At 39.8% G+C, this 18311-nt stretch overlaps 1 long non-coding RNA gene across 1 annotated transcript; it reads right to left on the reverse strand.

Annotated features, from left to right (window-relative positions):
* Positions 1-1003: 1003 nt before the first annotated feature.
* LOC112477909 lies at positions 1004-12645 on the reverse strand. Its single transcript, XR_003045667.1, has 3 exons — positions 12437-12645; positions 9738-9884; positions 1004-1702 (listed from the first exon to the last, which is right to left on the reverse strand). It is a non-coding gene; the product is annotated as an uncharacterized LOC112477909 (long non-coding RNA).
* Positions 12646-18311: the final 5666 nt, after the last annotated feature.

Below are 18311 nucleotides of genomic sequence, written 5' to 3' on the forward strand. Positions count from 1 at the left end.
ACACAGGCCCACCCTCGGGGCCCCAAGCCAAGACTCAGAATAGCTCCAAGAGTTGGCAGTGGTGAGAACATCCCCAGGTCACCCCCGCAAAAGCCTAAGATGAGAACCAACTCCTCCTCAGAAGAGAAGCCACGAAGACTGCAAAACCGCAAACATTAAAGGCAGCTCAAGCTCCGAGCATCGCCTTCAGCCAGCAACATCGCATTCTCTTTGCTGAGCTGAACGCAGCTCTGAGGATCTGGATATCTAGAGTGGATCGCCATTTCAGTGGCACCTCACTCTGCCTGGGGATGGGACGGGAGAGTGGTGGGGGAAAGGGGTCAACTCAATTGTAGCCACTCTGTTCTGCAACCACCTGGCTGTTTGGGGTACATACGATCAGCCATCCGGCTACCTCCCAGCTGCAGATCCCAGGGACGGCCGGGAGGCCAAACTCTAGTTGTCTTTCACGGTGCTGTGACCCTGGGCCCTGCAGCCTGCATGGTAAGGGAGTGGCCAGATTCATGTGTGCTAGGGTAGCCAATGGGGCGCTAAGTTATTCCTGTCCCTGCGGCTGTGTGTATGAAGCCGCAGAGCAGCTGGCCTATGATGCCAGCAAGGGCTGGTGCTGAGAGCAGACAGGAAGAGCCCAAGCTGGTGGAAACCGGATTGCAGGCAGGTCTCCGGGGGCCTTTGAGCTGAAAGGGTGGGGACTCATGGCATCCTACTCATAGACTCACCTGCAGACACAGCTCTGTCACTTCACCCTGCTAAGCCAAACAGATTCCATCTGCTTGAAATAAACCTGGGTGATCTATGACTTGCTAAAGGACCAACCCAGATGCAGTTCCTTATCAGCTGGTCTGGCTGTAAGGGAACAGGACAGTATGCAAATGGCTTGTCACAGTGATACACAGCTTGGCTCAGTTTAAACACCCGCTCCTGTGGGAGGTATCTAGGACCAAGCAGATCAAAGTAGAACACTAGTCTCTCTTCAACGACAAAATACAGATGATAGGAAGAGTTTGCAGGCTTACCAATGACAGTTTTCTTATCATTTGTCAGAACCTCAGGTCATTCCGTTCCTTGGAGGGGTAGAGGAGGAGGGTCAAATACAGAATGGAGGGGGCAAAGAGGAAAATTCCTCCATAAAAAAAAAAATAAGTATGAAGCCTATTGAAAAAAAGCCAGGGACAGGAAGAGCAAGGACGGGGGAAATATTGTGAACTGCATAAGCACTGGCACATGTGTCAGGGAGAATCCTCAGAAAGATGCCATGTCCTTCCTGTACACGCTCATACAGCTTAGGACAGAGCTGACGCATGCAGGGCAGCAGGGGCTCTGAGCGCTCAGCTGCTCCACGGCGCCGGGAGCTACTGTGCCCAGGGGGCGCAGTGCTGGAGAAGGAAGGAGGCGGGGTGGCTCCCTCGTCCCCTCATTTCTTGGGCAGGTCCCGCTGGGACAGCGAGGTCTCTGAGAGGAAAGCGAGGTGACACAGATTCTCACACGGAGACTCATCTTTTGGGACCTGCACGCCTACAGTTTCTTCCCCTGCCCCATCCAGGCTCCATGGGGCGCATATGGGGGTCTCCCATTGAAATGGACTGGGAATGGGGCTGCCTCCTTCTCAGGCATGGCTGTGAACATCAGCAGGACAGTGTAGCAAGTCTTGGATTATAGGATGAAACAGGGATAGCTCAGTCTGACACGCAGCATGTGAGTTCTGGAAAAGCAAAGAAACGGGGTCAAAGTTAGACGAGTTGCATGGTGGAGGCAAGGTGAGAGGAAGGATGGAGCTAGCCCTCCCACCACCACCATCACAACCTTCGAGGAAAGGAGTTGGGCATGAACTGAAATAGAAGTTCACAATGTAGTTAAAGGCTGAACCAATGGAAAGTTTAATTAAGGCCAAGAAAATATGTGAATGATACTGAAGTATCCTTAAAGCTTGGTTTTGGATGGGCAGATTTAGTCATCACTGGCAAGGGGCTACGGCACACCTGGCAAGTACTCATATGTTTATCAAAATGACATTGTGGAACTTCTGTGACCAGATGCTAAGGAATGGAGAACACCACTGGCTGGAGGAGGCACAGCCTGATCTGAGGTAACCATAATTAATCATAATGATATGGGCACTCACACGCTTGGAGCACAATTTTTTGAGGAGGGGAAAGAACCTCAATACCCACAATATCACGATGTTCCTTATTCCCACTCCCTCCACTTCTCCCAAAGACCTTCAACTCTCCTGTCCCAGAGTTGGGCACCTATAGACTCTCAGTAGAAACGAGTAAATGAAAAAGCAGAAGTGGCTGCAAACCATATCATCACCACCTGGTATTACTCAGTAGGTTGTGAAAGCTTTGGTTGGTTATTAAGAAAGCGGCTAAGAGGGAAGTGGGGGTTGTTTCCTGAGATGGAATCAGATGCTCGGTCCAAGGCAGTACTCAGATATTCTCTCCCACCATGCACGCCACTCTGCAACCAAGAGAAGACACAGGGACGCTCACCTTCACAGCCTCCCGCCATCCTGAGGAAGGTCTGCAGGATGGAGCAGAGCTGCGCCTTCACTTCATGAGCCTTTCTAGAATAAGGGAGATATATATACACAGCCTAGTATTTGATACGGCTCAGTAAATATGTGTTAAATTTAAAAAACAAACAAACACATAATTAGTTTAGGACTCAGGCTAAACTTTGTTTTATTGAGCCTACTGTAGATTATGTAATAGCCTTATTTAACTTTAACCAGAACCTTATGTGGGTGAGAAAGGTTAGGAACTTAGTCAAGGTCACACAGCAAATAAATTGAGGAGTCAGGATTTGAACTCAGATCTTCTTAATTCAAGTCAGTTTTTCCTACTACACCAAGCTGCCCGTTCTCCGTCCAGCCCAGTAAGAGCATACTGTCCTCTTTAGTGTCTAAATTAAGGGTTATATATGTGTCATTATCTCTCAGAAGCCTCTCTTTTTGCGGGGATAGAAGATGGCCCCTGGCATTCGTTTGTCCAAACCCCTATGGAATTAAGCCATCTGCCAGAAGAGCTACGTGTAATAATCTCTCAAGTGTCTGATCTGCCATGGTAAATTGTGCTTTCTTCTATTAGTGCTAAATTCACCTGCTCCAGTTTCAAAGCAACCCTCTCCCCACAGTAGTTCAGGATCTGACGTCCTGGTTCATACCTACCTTCTTCACATGGGCCATAGTTTTAGGTGAGGAGATATGCTAGCTCTTTGCAGAATCCCAGTGCTCAGGGGGATGCTTAAATCAATTGGTTTCTGGGGTTGGTCTTTACTTCCCTGGGGCATCAAGATCTAATACCTATGTCCCGATGGCTTGCTCAGACATTTGTGTCTGTTCTTTTGATGGATGAGTTGAACCTCTTCCAAAGAAGAGTGTTTCTCAGGGACCCAATCGCCTCCCTCTGCAGTTTCTTCCCTTTCCTTTCCCAAGCATCTATACCTCTCCCAAAAAACTTAGGACCCAGCTCTCAAGATAGAGGTTCACTTTTTTTTTCTCAGAGGTTCTCTACATGTCACTGGGAATGGAGTACATAGGAATAGGCTGGTTAAAAAGGTTTCCTGTAATGGCCCTTTCAGGTAAATAGAGACACTTCTGAAGAGGCCAGAGCTGAGGACCCTTGAGTCTTGGACTTTTGTCACTCTTCTAAGACCTCCATACTATTGAGAGGATCTTAGGTCTAGACCTCTTACAGGCTCAGACGCTAGTATTTTCCTCAGGGACAGGAAAGAAGTATTCTCTAGGAGAAACTCTGATATTAGTAAACTCAGTGGTCCCAGAGTGGCCAGTTTGGCATCCTACCAGAATATACCCAAACACCAAGTTGTGGCTTACTCATACCTAATGCACTTGGGTCTGTCTTCCTCTACAACCTCCACCCCAAGGCTTCACAGAGTGAGAGAACATGTATTGCATTCAGATAATACTTCAACAATCCTTAAACTCTCTAGATAGTTAAGGTGCTCTAATTGCTTCACATTCAATAAACCCTGGGGCCATTATGATCCATTACACTGAAAACAAAACAAAACAAAACAAAACAAAAAAGCTTGAAGGTACCTTTATATATTTAACCAGGTTATAGAACATTACACCTTTAGATACGGAGACCAGAAGTGAGTCTAGGGGCCCTCGATGTTCTTCCATAAACGATGTTTTAGGAGATGCAAAAAAACTGTAATCTTTGGAAATGGCATAAAAATTCTGACAGAAGGCAGCTAGGCTGAAGCATGCCTAGAAGTGCCATCAGCTGTTCCTGGCAGTCTATTTTTACTGGGATTTGCAAAGACAGCAGATGCACTCCCAGAGCTCTCTCACTGGTACAATGACCCTCACCACTACCCCATCTCCCAGGGTTGGGATGCACGCAGTTGGTTACTGCTGAATCACTGATTTCAGAAACAAGTCATCAAAAGGACAGTCTTCACACTCCAGATCATAATATTTTACTTAGAGGCATCCACATTAGATACCCTCTACATGGGAGACAGAGAGAAATGATATTATCCAATGCAGAAAACAAATAAAGAAAATAACTAGATTTACTGTGTACTCACATACCCCAGGGGGAAGTAAGCCAGAGGAGAGCAGATTAAAAAGAAGCTTATTGTAAAATTCATCAATTTCCTTGGCTCAGATGCCCTAACTCTGGTCTGTATCACCACACAACAGAAGTTGTTCTCAAGGATCCGCACTGATGGAGACACAGCATGTAGTCATCTTGTCTCAGAGCAGTGGAATAAAAGATCCACTGACTGACCAAAACTCAAGCATCCAACACTAGGGAGCAACCCAGGGGGATCTTAGGGGGTCAGAAGGGAATGAGAGATGCTTGTACAGCTCACCTGCCTCTCTCCTTTCTTGAGTTTTTTTTTTTAATCAGCCTTCACTCTGAAAATGATTCTGCTGTCTCAGGATCATGATATTCGGCCCCCTCTGCTTGTAGGGTCTCTAAATACGAGGGCCTGCAGGAAGCTAAATGAGCCCTCTCTGTAAACATACCTTCTGGTCTTCAATACTCTATATAACTTAATCAAGGGTAATTTCACTTTATAGCTACTAAGCCCCTCTAATGTGCAATCACTTACCTTCAAGCAAACTCATGATTCATTTTTTGAGAATCATACTCTTAGGTAAGAAATCAATGTAGTTATAAGAAAAGGATTGACGTTTTATATATATACAATTCACATATGACTACAAAAACTTTGGTTGATATCTTAAACGTTTTCGGAATGAAACTTTAATAATAGCTCTACTTTAAAGGAGAGGATGGAGTCTTAACACTTAGTGAACATCTACTCTAAGGTAGTCAGTGCTGGGAAGAGCATATAACTTAACTTAAACACATTCACCTTTAGGTGATTCTGTGAACTTTCTCTTCTTCCTTTTTTCTCCCCTCCTGACACTAGAATAGCTCCTATGCCCTAAGTTCCAGAAAAAAGGATGGAACATACTATGAGCAGAGGAGCTTCACAGAGGCAGGAAACGAAGGTGACAGCTTTGATTACACAATGATGGTTTGTACTTCATAGTCTGACCAAGGAAAAATACCCACTACATTCCTCTCTATATTTACAAGCACATATCCATCCTCTATACATAGAAAACATAAACATCTTCCAGGTACATGCTGCACATAACACACAGATGTAGGTCCTTATTCATTCAGTGGATACAACACGATTTGAAGTTTAAATCTCATCTCTGCTATTTACTAATAGTGTGACTTTGGGCAAATCCCTGAATCTCTCTGAGCTGCATTCATTTTTCTTTTTTCATTATAAAATGCAGGTTTTAACACCTAGCTCATAAAATGTTTAGAAGATCAAGTCATATAAAGTAGGTAAAGAGTTTTTAATCATTATAACAGCTCCATTAAGGCAAATAAAATCTGTGCTTTACGGAGGAAAAAAACAGGTTTAAAGAAACCAAGTGATTCATCCAAGGCCACAAAGGAAACAGTCAGAGAAGTTAGCAGTTAATCCCATCTGACTTCAAACACTCAGATGTCCTTTTTGCCCCGTGGCACAGACAAATTCTGTCTCCCCTGCTGCCCTGTCTTCTGTGCTCTCAGACATGGAAAGACTTTCTAGGAATGGCTCATCCATCCCTGACCTCAGGGCCTTCTCTACTCACAGATACTGAGAGTTAACCAAGTAGGCCAAGTGTAGTAGGTACTTGGTTTGCTGGTGATAAAAATGTCATCAAAGCATCTGTAAGTCAGAAAAAGAGGAGACAAGATTTAGAAAGCGCCACTACTGCATGTGGCAGTTGATGGGACCAACAGCCCAAGGGGAGAGACTAAACTGTAGGGAGACTGATAAGGCACTAGGTAGGTCTAAATTTTGAAACTTTACTCTTCCTATCATTACTGACCCCAAATAATGAAACTTCTATACATACAGATTTTTATCTTCACACTCAGTGTCTAAGTCCCATTGGGGTTATCACAAAGGTCCGTGTGTGGCCTGGTGCCATGGGTGATGTGGAACAGAGCATACAGAGTGCTGACTCCCAGCCACCAATCACACCAGAGCCTTCGAAGGGCCAGGGCCAAGTGGAAGACAGTGACTTTCAGAAAGACAATAAGAAGCTGTCCACCATTTTTTTAAAATGTCAGGGAAAATCCTTTCTGTGGGCAGAAATCCGGACACTCTTCTCATCGTCAAGAACTTCCACCTGAAGAAGATAAAGGGTGAGTGAAAACAGCAAGCCACTGAGAAGGGGACAGGAAGCCCTGAAGCTGAGAGACCTGCATATTTCAGTTTTTCTTTTTCCCCCCAGTTAAATTAGTTCTGGCCATCAACATGCTGTTTAGTGTGCCCATCTATCTGACATACTGATAATTACGTGGTAACGTTAATTGATTTTATTATTGAATAACACGAGGAAAGTCTTTCTCCCATGAGTTTGTATCTATCAATTCCAGTATATGATAGCATTTATCCCATGAAAACTCACTATTAGCCTGACATTTTTCCTGGTATTTTGAGTTCACCTTGGAAATTCAGGTTAGTCAGGATCCTACATACCCCCATCTGCCCGCCCCCCAAATAAGAAACGGACCTATTATCCCAAGCAAAATGTCCACTGTGAATACAAAAATGAGGACATTTTCCAAAATGTTTATTTCTGCTATACTCCTCTCTCTCAGCTCCACATCCGTCCATCCAAGCTCAGCTTTATAATATTGGGGCTGGAATTCAAAAAACACATTTCTCTTTAGCTATCAGGCTCCCTGTTACATCAACAGGGGCTGCTAGAGGGTGCCTGAAGGCTGGAGGATGGAGAAGGGACTTGCTTCTTCCTGTTCTGCATGACCAAATGGCAGCAAGAGTTTGTTCCAGTTCTCAGCTTTACTTTACACTCCCAGAACCAGCCTCCTCACATCTCCTGAGAGAGGCCAGCACCAACAGAACAGCGCCTTCTCCTCAGGGATCCTAGTTCCAGCTCCTTAGGGCTATTCTTGAACTTCTAGCTTGTGAGGACCCCAATCTCTTCCTTCTGCTCTCCCAACCCTAGAGATGGTGGCTGCTTTCTATGCCACCTCCACTACCCCCATATTCCCCATTTACCTGTTCTGACCTCCAATATCTGTCATATTGATTTCCTTTATTAGCTGTTAAAATAATGTCTCCTTTAGTGTCTACTTTGCCCATCTAATACAGTGCAGTTGAGAGCCACCAATTCGGTTACAATAGCAGTTAAAAGAGCAGACTCTGAAATCAGTCACATCTCAGTGGGAATCCATATCCATTTATGTGGTACCTGATAACTTCAGAAATATTAATTCACCTCTCTCTAGGTTTAATTCTTCTCAATCACTAATTTATTCGATTAACATTTATTGAGCATCTGCTAAGATCCAGGCACTGTGCTAGGCAGTAGAGATACAATATTATGCAAAACATATAAATTTCTTGACCTCCTAGAACCTTCTTTCATGTGACTCAAATAGATAACATGGGTAAGGCACATGTCATCAGCTTTCCTCTCTATATCGTAACAGGAGAGCACAGACAAATATGGGTCTTGAAGAAAAGTGTTTCAACAGCTAGATCTCTTCAGCAAATGAAACGAGTATCTTTTCCTCAACAAGGCTGAAGGTCTCAGTTAACATAATGCCAGGGATTCACTGTATGCCCTGTCCATTCCTCCTGATCAGGGCAAAGAAGCAATGACCTTGTAGCAGGATCCGTTTAGAAAGAAAAGGGACAAACAGCCCTAGAGAGAACACTACCAGGTAGCATTTTTTTTTTTCCCCAAAGAAATTCTAATGAGACAGGTATCTGTGATTCCAGGAAGGAGCAACAGGAGTTGCTATGCAGAATTGGGACCCAGAATGGCCATGGCCATGGGTGCCAGTGGGAAAAGATACTTGAAAGCTGCTATTCCGACATCAGTTAGAAAAGTCTTTTTTACCATAAAGAATATATATCTTAAATGAGCCAGAACTTACTTTTTGCTTTCTGCAGTAGGACTATAAACCTAGAGAGGCCAGGGAGGTGATGAGATGGAAAAGAAAGATTCATGATTCCATTTAAGCCTGAATCCAGAGGCCCCAGGCTGTGGGCAAAGAAAAGCTGGAAAGAAATCCAATCTCCATGTTTTGACACAACCCTTCCTTGGTCTTCTGCTGACTAGACATCAGGCATATTGTAGCAAAGATAGCCAAAGTTCTCATTTGCAAGGAAGTAATGTCTGCAAACCTACTGTGTAGCTAAATTCTTGAAAGCCATGTCTACACCATATTGATAGTCTATAAATGCAAAACAAACTCCTTACCCTCATTTTTTAATTCATTTCGACATCACTATGGCCATCAAAATTTATACTGGGAAAAAACCGCAACCACAGGAAATTATTACTAGAAAGTCTATTTTACATCCTTGCTCAAAGGCCTCATTATAAATAATTTACTATTGCTGAAGAAATTTCGATTTCTATAGACATGAAAAGCCTAGAGAGAGTTTTATTCATAAATAAATGCCAACATTTAAACAATCAAGATAGTTTCAAACTCCAGGACTATTGAAATGAACAATATATACTGCCTAGGTGATTTATTATGCTTGTGTTTATAGTCTAAATGGAAATATAATTCAGTTCCACCTGAAGAGCCATTATATATGGCCAATCCCAAGAGAAGTACTTTGGATAAGAGGCGATAGTTCTGTTTTTCCATTTCAAACAAATTATTATTTCTGTATTTAGGACATCACCCAGGCAATTCCTTTCATGACTTGTGGAACCCCTGAACAATTAAAAAAATTATAAGGTGAAAGAAGTAGGGGACAAATGCCAAATTCAAAATGATCCACGGAGTGCTGAAGAACCCCCAGAGAGCACTGCTGTCTCTGACAGAAGGCGAAATAATCCCTTCTGCTCAGGAAAACATAAATGAGCAGTGAGTATGCATCACAGCAAGAACATTATTACCCAGCAGAGGCAACCTGCTACAGACTTCATCTCCAAACAAGCCTCCTAAGAGGAAAAGTGAGCAAAAAAGGTGCCTCCTGAAGAGATGGAGCAATATCACCTAGCACATGTCTTCACTGTGGCTCATGGCTGTCTTCCTTCTTATCTCCCTTACCACACATTTAGTTCAATCGGGGAGTGGAAGAACCTGTTTGTTATACATTCTTGGACTTGGCATATGATGCCCTGGCAGGTGAGGGAAGAGGGGCTCTGGTCTATCAAGAGAGCCCCTGGAATTCCTGGGCTTACATACCATCTAGGCCATTGTGATGACTGTAGTTTCTTTTCCCCAAAATGCTCAGGGATGTGTGGTTCGGGGTGGTTAGCATCCTCTTGGTACTTGGGGTTTGCAGGCTTGGTGTAGATCGAATTACATTAGGTTTCTTCGAAGGATGGATCTCTGACAGGGGGAAAAAAGGTTTCTCAGCTCAGAACACGGCATTAAAAATCTCTGCATGAACTTCACCGGCTAATAGACACACATCTTATTTCTTAATGAGCTGAGAGTCAGTTCCTTATGAGCCAGCCTGTTTTCTCAAGGACTTGCATAATTAATCAGCTTCAAGTGCTGTTACCATGGCTGCTTTACTTATCAAAAGTGAGCTGGTTCTTCCCTGCTAGCTGGGGTCTGAGCTTCATGTTGTGAGTACAAGAAGAAGAAGAAAAAAAACACTATAGAAGATCACTTAACACGAGATTTACTAAGTAAAAATAAGGCATCTGACTTTCAAGGTATTCGAAATTCAAAAGTTATCTGGAAAGGTAGCCTCAGAGAAAACTGCCTCTGTGTTCTATCAAACCAGAACTTAGCATGCAGCATGTCTGCTGTGGAAGAGCTTTCTGAAAAACAGGATCCTCCTCTGGCTCTGTGACCAGGGTATAGGACCAGAGTAGATCACTCCTGGCCCAGATCATTTCGATGTAGATGAAATCTGACACCAAACCAAAACTAGGGTCAAGAGGCAGTAGATAAAAAGCTTCAACTGAGGGTAAATCACAAAACCATAATGTGTATGTGGCATATGCGTGTTTGCATGAAGTATGTTGTTGTTAGCTGCATAGCCCAGAATTGCTTGTACTTTCTGGACAGAGTCGATGGACAGAAATTGCCATACTGCGGGAATTACATTTAAGGACCTCAGTCTATTACTGGGCAATCTCTTCTCCAAAGCTAAACCTGCTCACTCAAACCCCAGTGTGCCAACTATGCACAAGCCAGGATATCAGGTGAGGGCCAGCATATCAGCCTCATTTACTGAAATTTAGGAAGAGCCATTAGGATTATTAGAATTACTACATCTTGTTCTGGTCAAAATCCTACACTTGCCAAAATTTAGGAATGGATCAAGTGATTTTTTTTTTTAACATAGCATTAGCCATCTGCCAACCTCATTTTTCATTACAACCTCTACACTCTGTGCTCCAATCAGACCAGCCAACCTGCATTCCTTGACATTTTCAGGTCCTTGACTCATTGAAGGCTTTGTTTATCTGGATTTCTTGGCCTCATAAGGGGAAAAATATTCTTTACTTTTTTTCTATCTGTTCAAATCCTACATATCTTTCAAGGCTGAGATCAAATATTACTTTCTTCAGTGTTAGGCTGCCCTAACACTCATCAGAAATAACTACTCCTTCCCCCAAGTGCCCAATGCACATTACCTGTAATTCTTTTATACGATCCAATCCTCTGTTTAGCTGTCCTGACCTGTGTGCTTCCCCAGTAGCCTAAGGTTTTTGAGGACAAGGCCTTATTTGTCTTGGCATTACCTTATTCATCTTTGGCTTATCTGACTAGGGACAGAGAACAATTTCCCCACAGGGGAATACACAATTACCTGTGGAAATGCTAATATGCAATGTCATATTCTCTTTTTTATGATCAGAAACTTTCCCTTACAGGTGAGAAGGGGCTTCTAGGATTAGGTCCTGCAAGGGAAGACAGACAACAAACTTCAAGGACTTAACCACCATGACCTAAGTCATACCTATGATAACCATGTGATATTTTCAGGGGCTATTAAAGCAACCCTTTAGCCTCTGAAGAATAAAATAAGAAATAAGGTGGCAGAATAATATCAAAGAGGCAGCTGTGAGCTTCTGACTCCTAGCAGGCTCTGATGAGGTCCAGATAATATACCAAGCTCAAGGCTACACTTTGATTTTTAAAAGATTGGATGTCTGAAGTTTGAACACTTCATAACTATAAATTCTGACAGCAATAAAGTTCAATGCAATTCTAAGTACATATTTCATTTTTACCGAGAAAATAAAAAAGTAAGAATATTAGCACAAAAACATGCCATTATAGCTTTTAGGTATATTAGGAACCATTATTTTATAAATTATTTCTCTTAAAACTTTGCAAAAAAAGAAAAAAGGAAAAGAGGTTATTGCCTAGTAATTGTTTATACTATACCTTAACTGTGATATTTCAACATGTAAATGGAACCATCATTTGGCAACTTTCAGAAAGCAATAAAAATGCTCGCCTTTCAACGTAACCTTAATTGGCACATCAAAACTAAATATTTTTAAAGGTAGGTTAAAAATCAATTTTATTGTATTTAAAAAAAAAAATAAACCAATCCTCTAAGAGTTGGAAATAGTGGAAGGATCTAAATCAAAATATTAAGACCATTCATCCTCTAATAATTTATTGATTCTTATTTTCCTCTTTTTGCTTAATCTGTATATATATCCATAAACATACATTGCATTTTTATTCAATAACTTTTTTTGGAAAAAGTAAACACATCATAACTGGTGTGTCTTGTATTTTGGTAGTAGAAGTTTCTAAAACAGAAGAAATTGATTATGCATATGAAAGTATCCAATCTCAGCTATTTGAAAGGCTTGAATTTAGTTGAGGCATGTCAATTTAGAATAGCCAACTATTTATAAGATACAGAAATTGTTCTTTGAGTTTGTCCTCTATCAGCAAATACGCACCTAAATACCCAATGATGCATGCCAAAGGTTTCCTAGTGCTTTTGCTTTTCAGTGGACTTCCAGATAGTTCGGCATGTCTGTCTGCATCTGAGGAGAGAAAGAAACACGGAGACAACCAATGAGGCTAATTTCTCTCCCTATACTACACACACCGCAGAAACAACAGATACAAGTGGAAAACAGTGCAAAATACCCACCAGATCCCTGCATAATTTCCTTTTGGGTTTGAGAAAACCATTTCCAGTTCTGGTTCCAAATTACTGAATGAAAAATTTACCTGGAGAACACTCACTTTAAAACCCCATGAGCGTTGCTAACACACATCTTACACACATATTTTGTGGGTGTCCATCTGCAAAGCAATGGAAATATGCTTCCTTCCTAGCCGTGGCCTTTCTACATTAAAGTAAAAAAGTTTCCATGAACTACAAAGTAGACTCAATCCTATATTAGTAAGATTAATCTGGCATGGAAGACAAAAAAGACAGCTGATAAAGATAACCCACTTAGCCATCCCCGACCTAGATGGAGTGGTTCTCCACTGAGAAGTCTTTGTCTAGCTTGGAAAACTAAATTCCATTAGATGAGAGCCTCACAAGGGTAAAAATGGGCCATTTGGCTTTATCACTGGGTTTTTATCCTTCATATCTTACTATGATGTCATTGGTGCTGAGATTTAAAAGGTCACCTGTATGCAGAGTATTTCATCCAATAGTCAGAACTGGCAAGATATTGTGAAGAGGGATGTTAGTTCATAAAAGTTCACATCGCACCCCTGATAGCCTACCATGACATTTCAGACATAGAAAAATAAAGCATAAGCACACTCCCTGCATTTCAATTAGCTGTCATTAGAAGAAAAGATGTGGAACATGGCCACCTCTCATACCAGAGTTGTTATAAAAACTTTGAAGGGACAAAAAATGTGTATTGAAGTTCCTTTAATTTGCAGATATTGTCATAAAGCTTAACAGAGTAGTTTCAGCAGATATGGGTCTAGTATGTTTATGCCTTTTCCCCACCTTCAAATGTCGGACATAAATGTCCTACAGGTTTTCTGATTCTACTAGAGAATTTGTCCTTTCACAGGCTGAGACCATATTTTTGGGCATATATACAGGAAATTTCCTTTGACATTCACAGGAATTCTCTGCATTATGAGTGTGTTCAAACGCACAATTCGATCTGGAACCTCAAATAATGTAAAATTGAAAATTAACTGTTTCATAAGCTCTAGCCCTCTTTCACCAAGCCCTTTTCTTAGAACTATTAAACAGAAAAGTGGGAAAATAGCATTTTAAAAATTTTTAAAAAGACAAAGCATATGCCCTTGAAAAGATCCTCAAATAATAGGAATCTGAACATGTATCCCAAACATTGGCTAATTATCATGCAACCACTGACAACTATAATGACTCTTATTTCTTTTCCTCCTATTCAACTGGTTTCCTTTGAGGGGAAAAAATTAATAAGCTGTGAAGATTTTCACCTATTGTTGAGTAATAAAGAAGATACAGGTGAAAAAATAATAAGCATATTTTGGAAGAGTAATCTAAAGAAACATTAAAAAGCAGCTCAAATCCTTCAAGGATCAAACACCTGTCAAATGACTGTGAGTTAAAGCTAAATAATTCCTTCCTAATATTATTAATTCACCTAAAATTCAAGTTCTATTTGGGATGAGGACAAAACTTTCTCTTTTCTATTAGTAAAATTAAGCTTGACTGAATCATCTTATTTTCTCAATGTTTTGAAGAGGCAATTGCTGTATTATTAGTAATAAGATTAACTTTGCTGTTTATTCCAGTCTATAAAGACCAAAGAAAAACTGCCAATGTGCTGCAATTGATGGACTCCCATATATTCATCACCTTGACAGGAATAAACAAATCCATCGAAAGTCACCAACACAATACCCAAAGATATTTCACTTTAAACTGTACTAATCAGCTTTTAATTTCTCATTAGTTAGATTATGTGATGTGCCAAGTGACAATTTACAGAGCACCTGAGTGGGAGACCAAAGCTCTTTAGAAGGATCCATATTCCACTAATCTTCATTATATTTTTTAAAAAGTAGTAAGTGGCAAGGATTATCAATCTCAACTATGAAGAAATTGGGACAAAAGGTGCTAACACTATCTAGTCTCTGTTTAATATAAACATTGCAGCCATTCAGTGATATATACTGAATACAAATAGGAAAAATACATTCTCCCCTGAAGGAATGATCATAAACATAAGATTATCAGGTCCACACTTGACTTGATTAAAAAGAAGCTTGGACTGCACTCAAGACCAGGCCAGTGGTGACACTTATTCTCAGTCTGGCTCCCCAATTACTCATCTAACAATTGAAACAGAGATAATTTACTAGTATGCATTAAAAGTACACAGATAAAAAAAAAAACAAGCAACCCGAGGAATATCCAAGAACCCAGAAGGAATCGAAATCTGCCCAGAGGGAGAACAACTACATCTCACTCAAATTATCTGACCGAACACAAGGCACTAATATTACTTTGGCTTCTGAGAAGATGACCTACATCTCCTTGAGGTAAAACTGGGAAAAGTTACTTTTATTGAAACTCATGGTCATTCTTCCAAACTGTTTTGGAAATATTGAGAGAAAATGAAATAGAAAAACTGCAAAAGATACCACTGAATTAAAATTCACAAAAACATCTCACATGGGATTTCAAGATTGCTGTCAAAATAAAACCATCTACAGAATTTTCTTTTAGGAATTGTAGAGGCATTTCTAAACAAGACATAAAATCCAGGTGCCATTAAAAAAAAAAGATAAATTCAACTATGTTTTTTAAAAAATAAACAAAGTGAAAGACAAATGAGGAAATATTCGCAACACATATCTAAGATCAAGAGCTAACTTCCTTAAAATATAAAAAGTTCCCAGAAGTTGACAAGACTTTTACCTAATAGAAAACAGGCTGGGGGCAAAAACAGTTGACAGAAAAAGAAATAGATATGGTTTTCAAATATATGCAAAGACTTTTGTCTCATTTAAAATGAGAAATGCAAGCTAATGTAACTTACATGTCACTTGTTATCTAGTTAAGTATTTCAAAGATGGATAACTCTGCTGGCAAGATCCTGGAGAAACAGGCATTTTCTACACATTGTGGGTGGGAGTGTAAACTGTAGTTTTCTGAGCGCGACTGGGCAGCAACTAACAAAATTCAGAATGCATGTTCCGTGACCCAGATCTTTTATTTTTACGAATCTCTAAAGTACATTCGCATTTCACGTATCAGTATGAAATGATATCCATATAAGAATATTTGTTGCAGCATTACTTTCAGTAGGAAATTGGAAATAACCTAAAACTTCTTGTTAACTTTTAAATAACAATTTCTAAAAATTTAAGTTAACCTAATTTCAAAAAGTAATCCAGAATACATCTGGATACCTCTGAAGAGGGTAGGAATGGGAATGACAATGAGATTTGTAACCACTTCTGTATCTTTAGAAAAATTTAAAGTATCCACTCAAAAACAAATTTTTAAACTATCAAAATTCACAAAATAAAAACCCAAACTGTTCTTTCCTAATGTTAGAGCTTAAAACCTCACAAGTTTATACAATCATTAATAGAACTTTTGCTGAGAAATCTCTAGACTCATTAAATATATAACGTTCCTTACGAATATTCGGCTTTGGGATACTTCAAACAGAAAAACAATGGCTCCGGATACCTCTTGAACTGGGGAATGATGCTGTCATTCAAGTCTGGTGTGTTATCAACTCAGAAACCACTTACTGACCAATACAAGCTACAAAGGTGGCAGGTAAATCATTTGGATCCACTTCTCTAAGACCTAGCTTCATCTATAGAATACTGCTAATACATCTCCTTCTATCTCAGTCTTTGAGGATCTTGAATTTTAAATAGTAACTTTGTGCTCATCAGGTGTTGAATGATTTTATAGATCTTTGGCAAAGTCATCTGGTAACTCAGAGGTAATGTCTGATGGCAATAACAAAGGAAAAACACCATTATCACACCTAGGCTTTTTTTTACCTAAGAGATAGGTATCAAGGGGAAGAAGAGACAGGCTGTCTGAAACTTAATGCTGTGTTATAGTCATGCTGTCGGTCTGCAAATCTTGTTGAGGATACAGTACTTTTCTTTATGCAATGTTTGGTTTTTGGTCTACCAAATGCATTTTTAATAAGCACTATCTATGTAGTAGAATGGACTCAGGCATTCTACTGTTAGTAAATTTTGGCATGGACTTACATATTCACACATAGAGGTAAGTTAATTAAAATGAATAGATATTTGGGGAAATTGGTTTTAAAAAATCATTTCATATATATTTCACACACACACATTTTTAAACATGTTGGTCATACTATATACTTTTACCAGTGTTTAGACTATTTTTAAATTTTTATTTATTTTCAAGATTAGAAAAAGTAAGATTTATTGAAGTACATTTCAAGGAACAGGCTACACCAGAGAGGGCTATAGCTTAGAATACTTAAAAATAGAAAATATATTCCCATGGTTCAAGATTGAAAGTCTAAAAGGATGTACAGTATTGTCTCCTTCCGAATCCTCTTTCCCCCAGCCTCCCAATTTCCCTTCCTAGATGCTATCACTTCTTTACACATATGCAAAGATTCCTTGTTACTATACTGTAGTCCTTAATATTGGTTCCTTAATGAAAATAAAGGACAGAGTGCTGCCGCAACCAAACAAAAATAAATTTCTTCTGAAACAAGGATTAACTTTCAAGTTAGGAACTCGGTTATGAGTATGCTCTCCCGCATCTGAGAAATTTTTCTCCTTAGCTCCCTACCTCTTCACTCTTATGCAGTCTGTCACTCTATAAGCTCTGAGAATGACACTGCTTGTGATGGTGCTACTGAAGAGGGTCAACTTTTATAGTGCTTATAAGAGAAAGAGGTTCAAGTTCACAGGGAAAGGTCCCAATATTATGATGTATTACTCTAAAATGCGTTAATTAGAGCTCTTGATCTATCAACATCTTTAGAACTACAAACTTTTATCTGAAAGTACATTCATACTGAATGACAGTGATTCTTGACTTTTGGGTGAAGGGCGGGGTCACCAGTGCCTTTGAGAAACCAAGAAAAGCTTACGAAAATAAAACACACTTAAATACTCCTACTGGTCCAGAGACATGGTTGCTTAAGTACACCAGGCTATTAATGCCTAATCTCCTGCATAACAAGCCAGGATCACGGGACCTGCTGAAGCGGTTGTAGTAAGGTACATATAAGAAAGATGACATTAAGAATCAATCAGATGCTAGGAAGCATTCATTAGTTGGTGTCTAAAAAAAATAACTGAGTAGATGTTGCTGAAACAATAATTTTAAATTTCAAGGTGAAATTAATTATTCTGAGAATCTAGTTCTATATGTAACTCAGCCAATAAAGCTAAATACAAAATATGTTATTACTAATATCATTACTATAGCTAGCTATATGTTTGTAGAAATAAAATACAGGTAATTTAATCTTTACCCCCTCCCTTTTTTAAAGCAGCATGGCCTTTCAGTTGAGAGGAAAAAATTATATGAGAAAACAGAAAATTATACTTCATTGAAGAATAATAAAAATAAAGACAATTTGCAAATTCACTAAAAAATAGAAGAGCCATGAGAAACAAAAGCTTCCTCAGAAGCCAATTTAGTTGGTAATGGTTGCTTTTCCATTCGTAGGAACAAAGATGATACTGGATCCCAATTTTAATGGAAGAATTTCATTCATCTTCTTTCTCAAATATTTTATTATTCTTTTTTATTTAAGAAATTATATATAAAAGAATGTTTTAAATCAGCTAAGCAAGAAATTATATATAAAAGTATGTTTTAAATCAGCT

Source organism: Pteropus alecto, unplaced genomic scaffold, assembly GCF_000325575.1.
Source record: "Pteropus alecto unplaced genomic scaffold, ASM32557v1 scaffold131, whole genome shotgun sequence".
Taxonomy (NCBI): domain Eukaryota; kingdom Metazoa; phylum Chordata; class Mammalia; order Chiroptera; family Pteropodidae; genus Pteropus; species Pteropus alecto.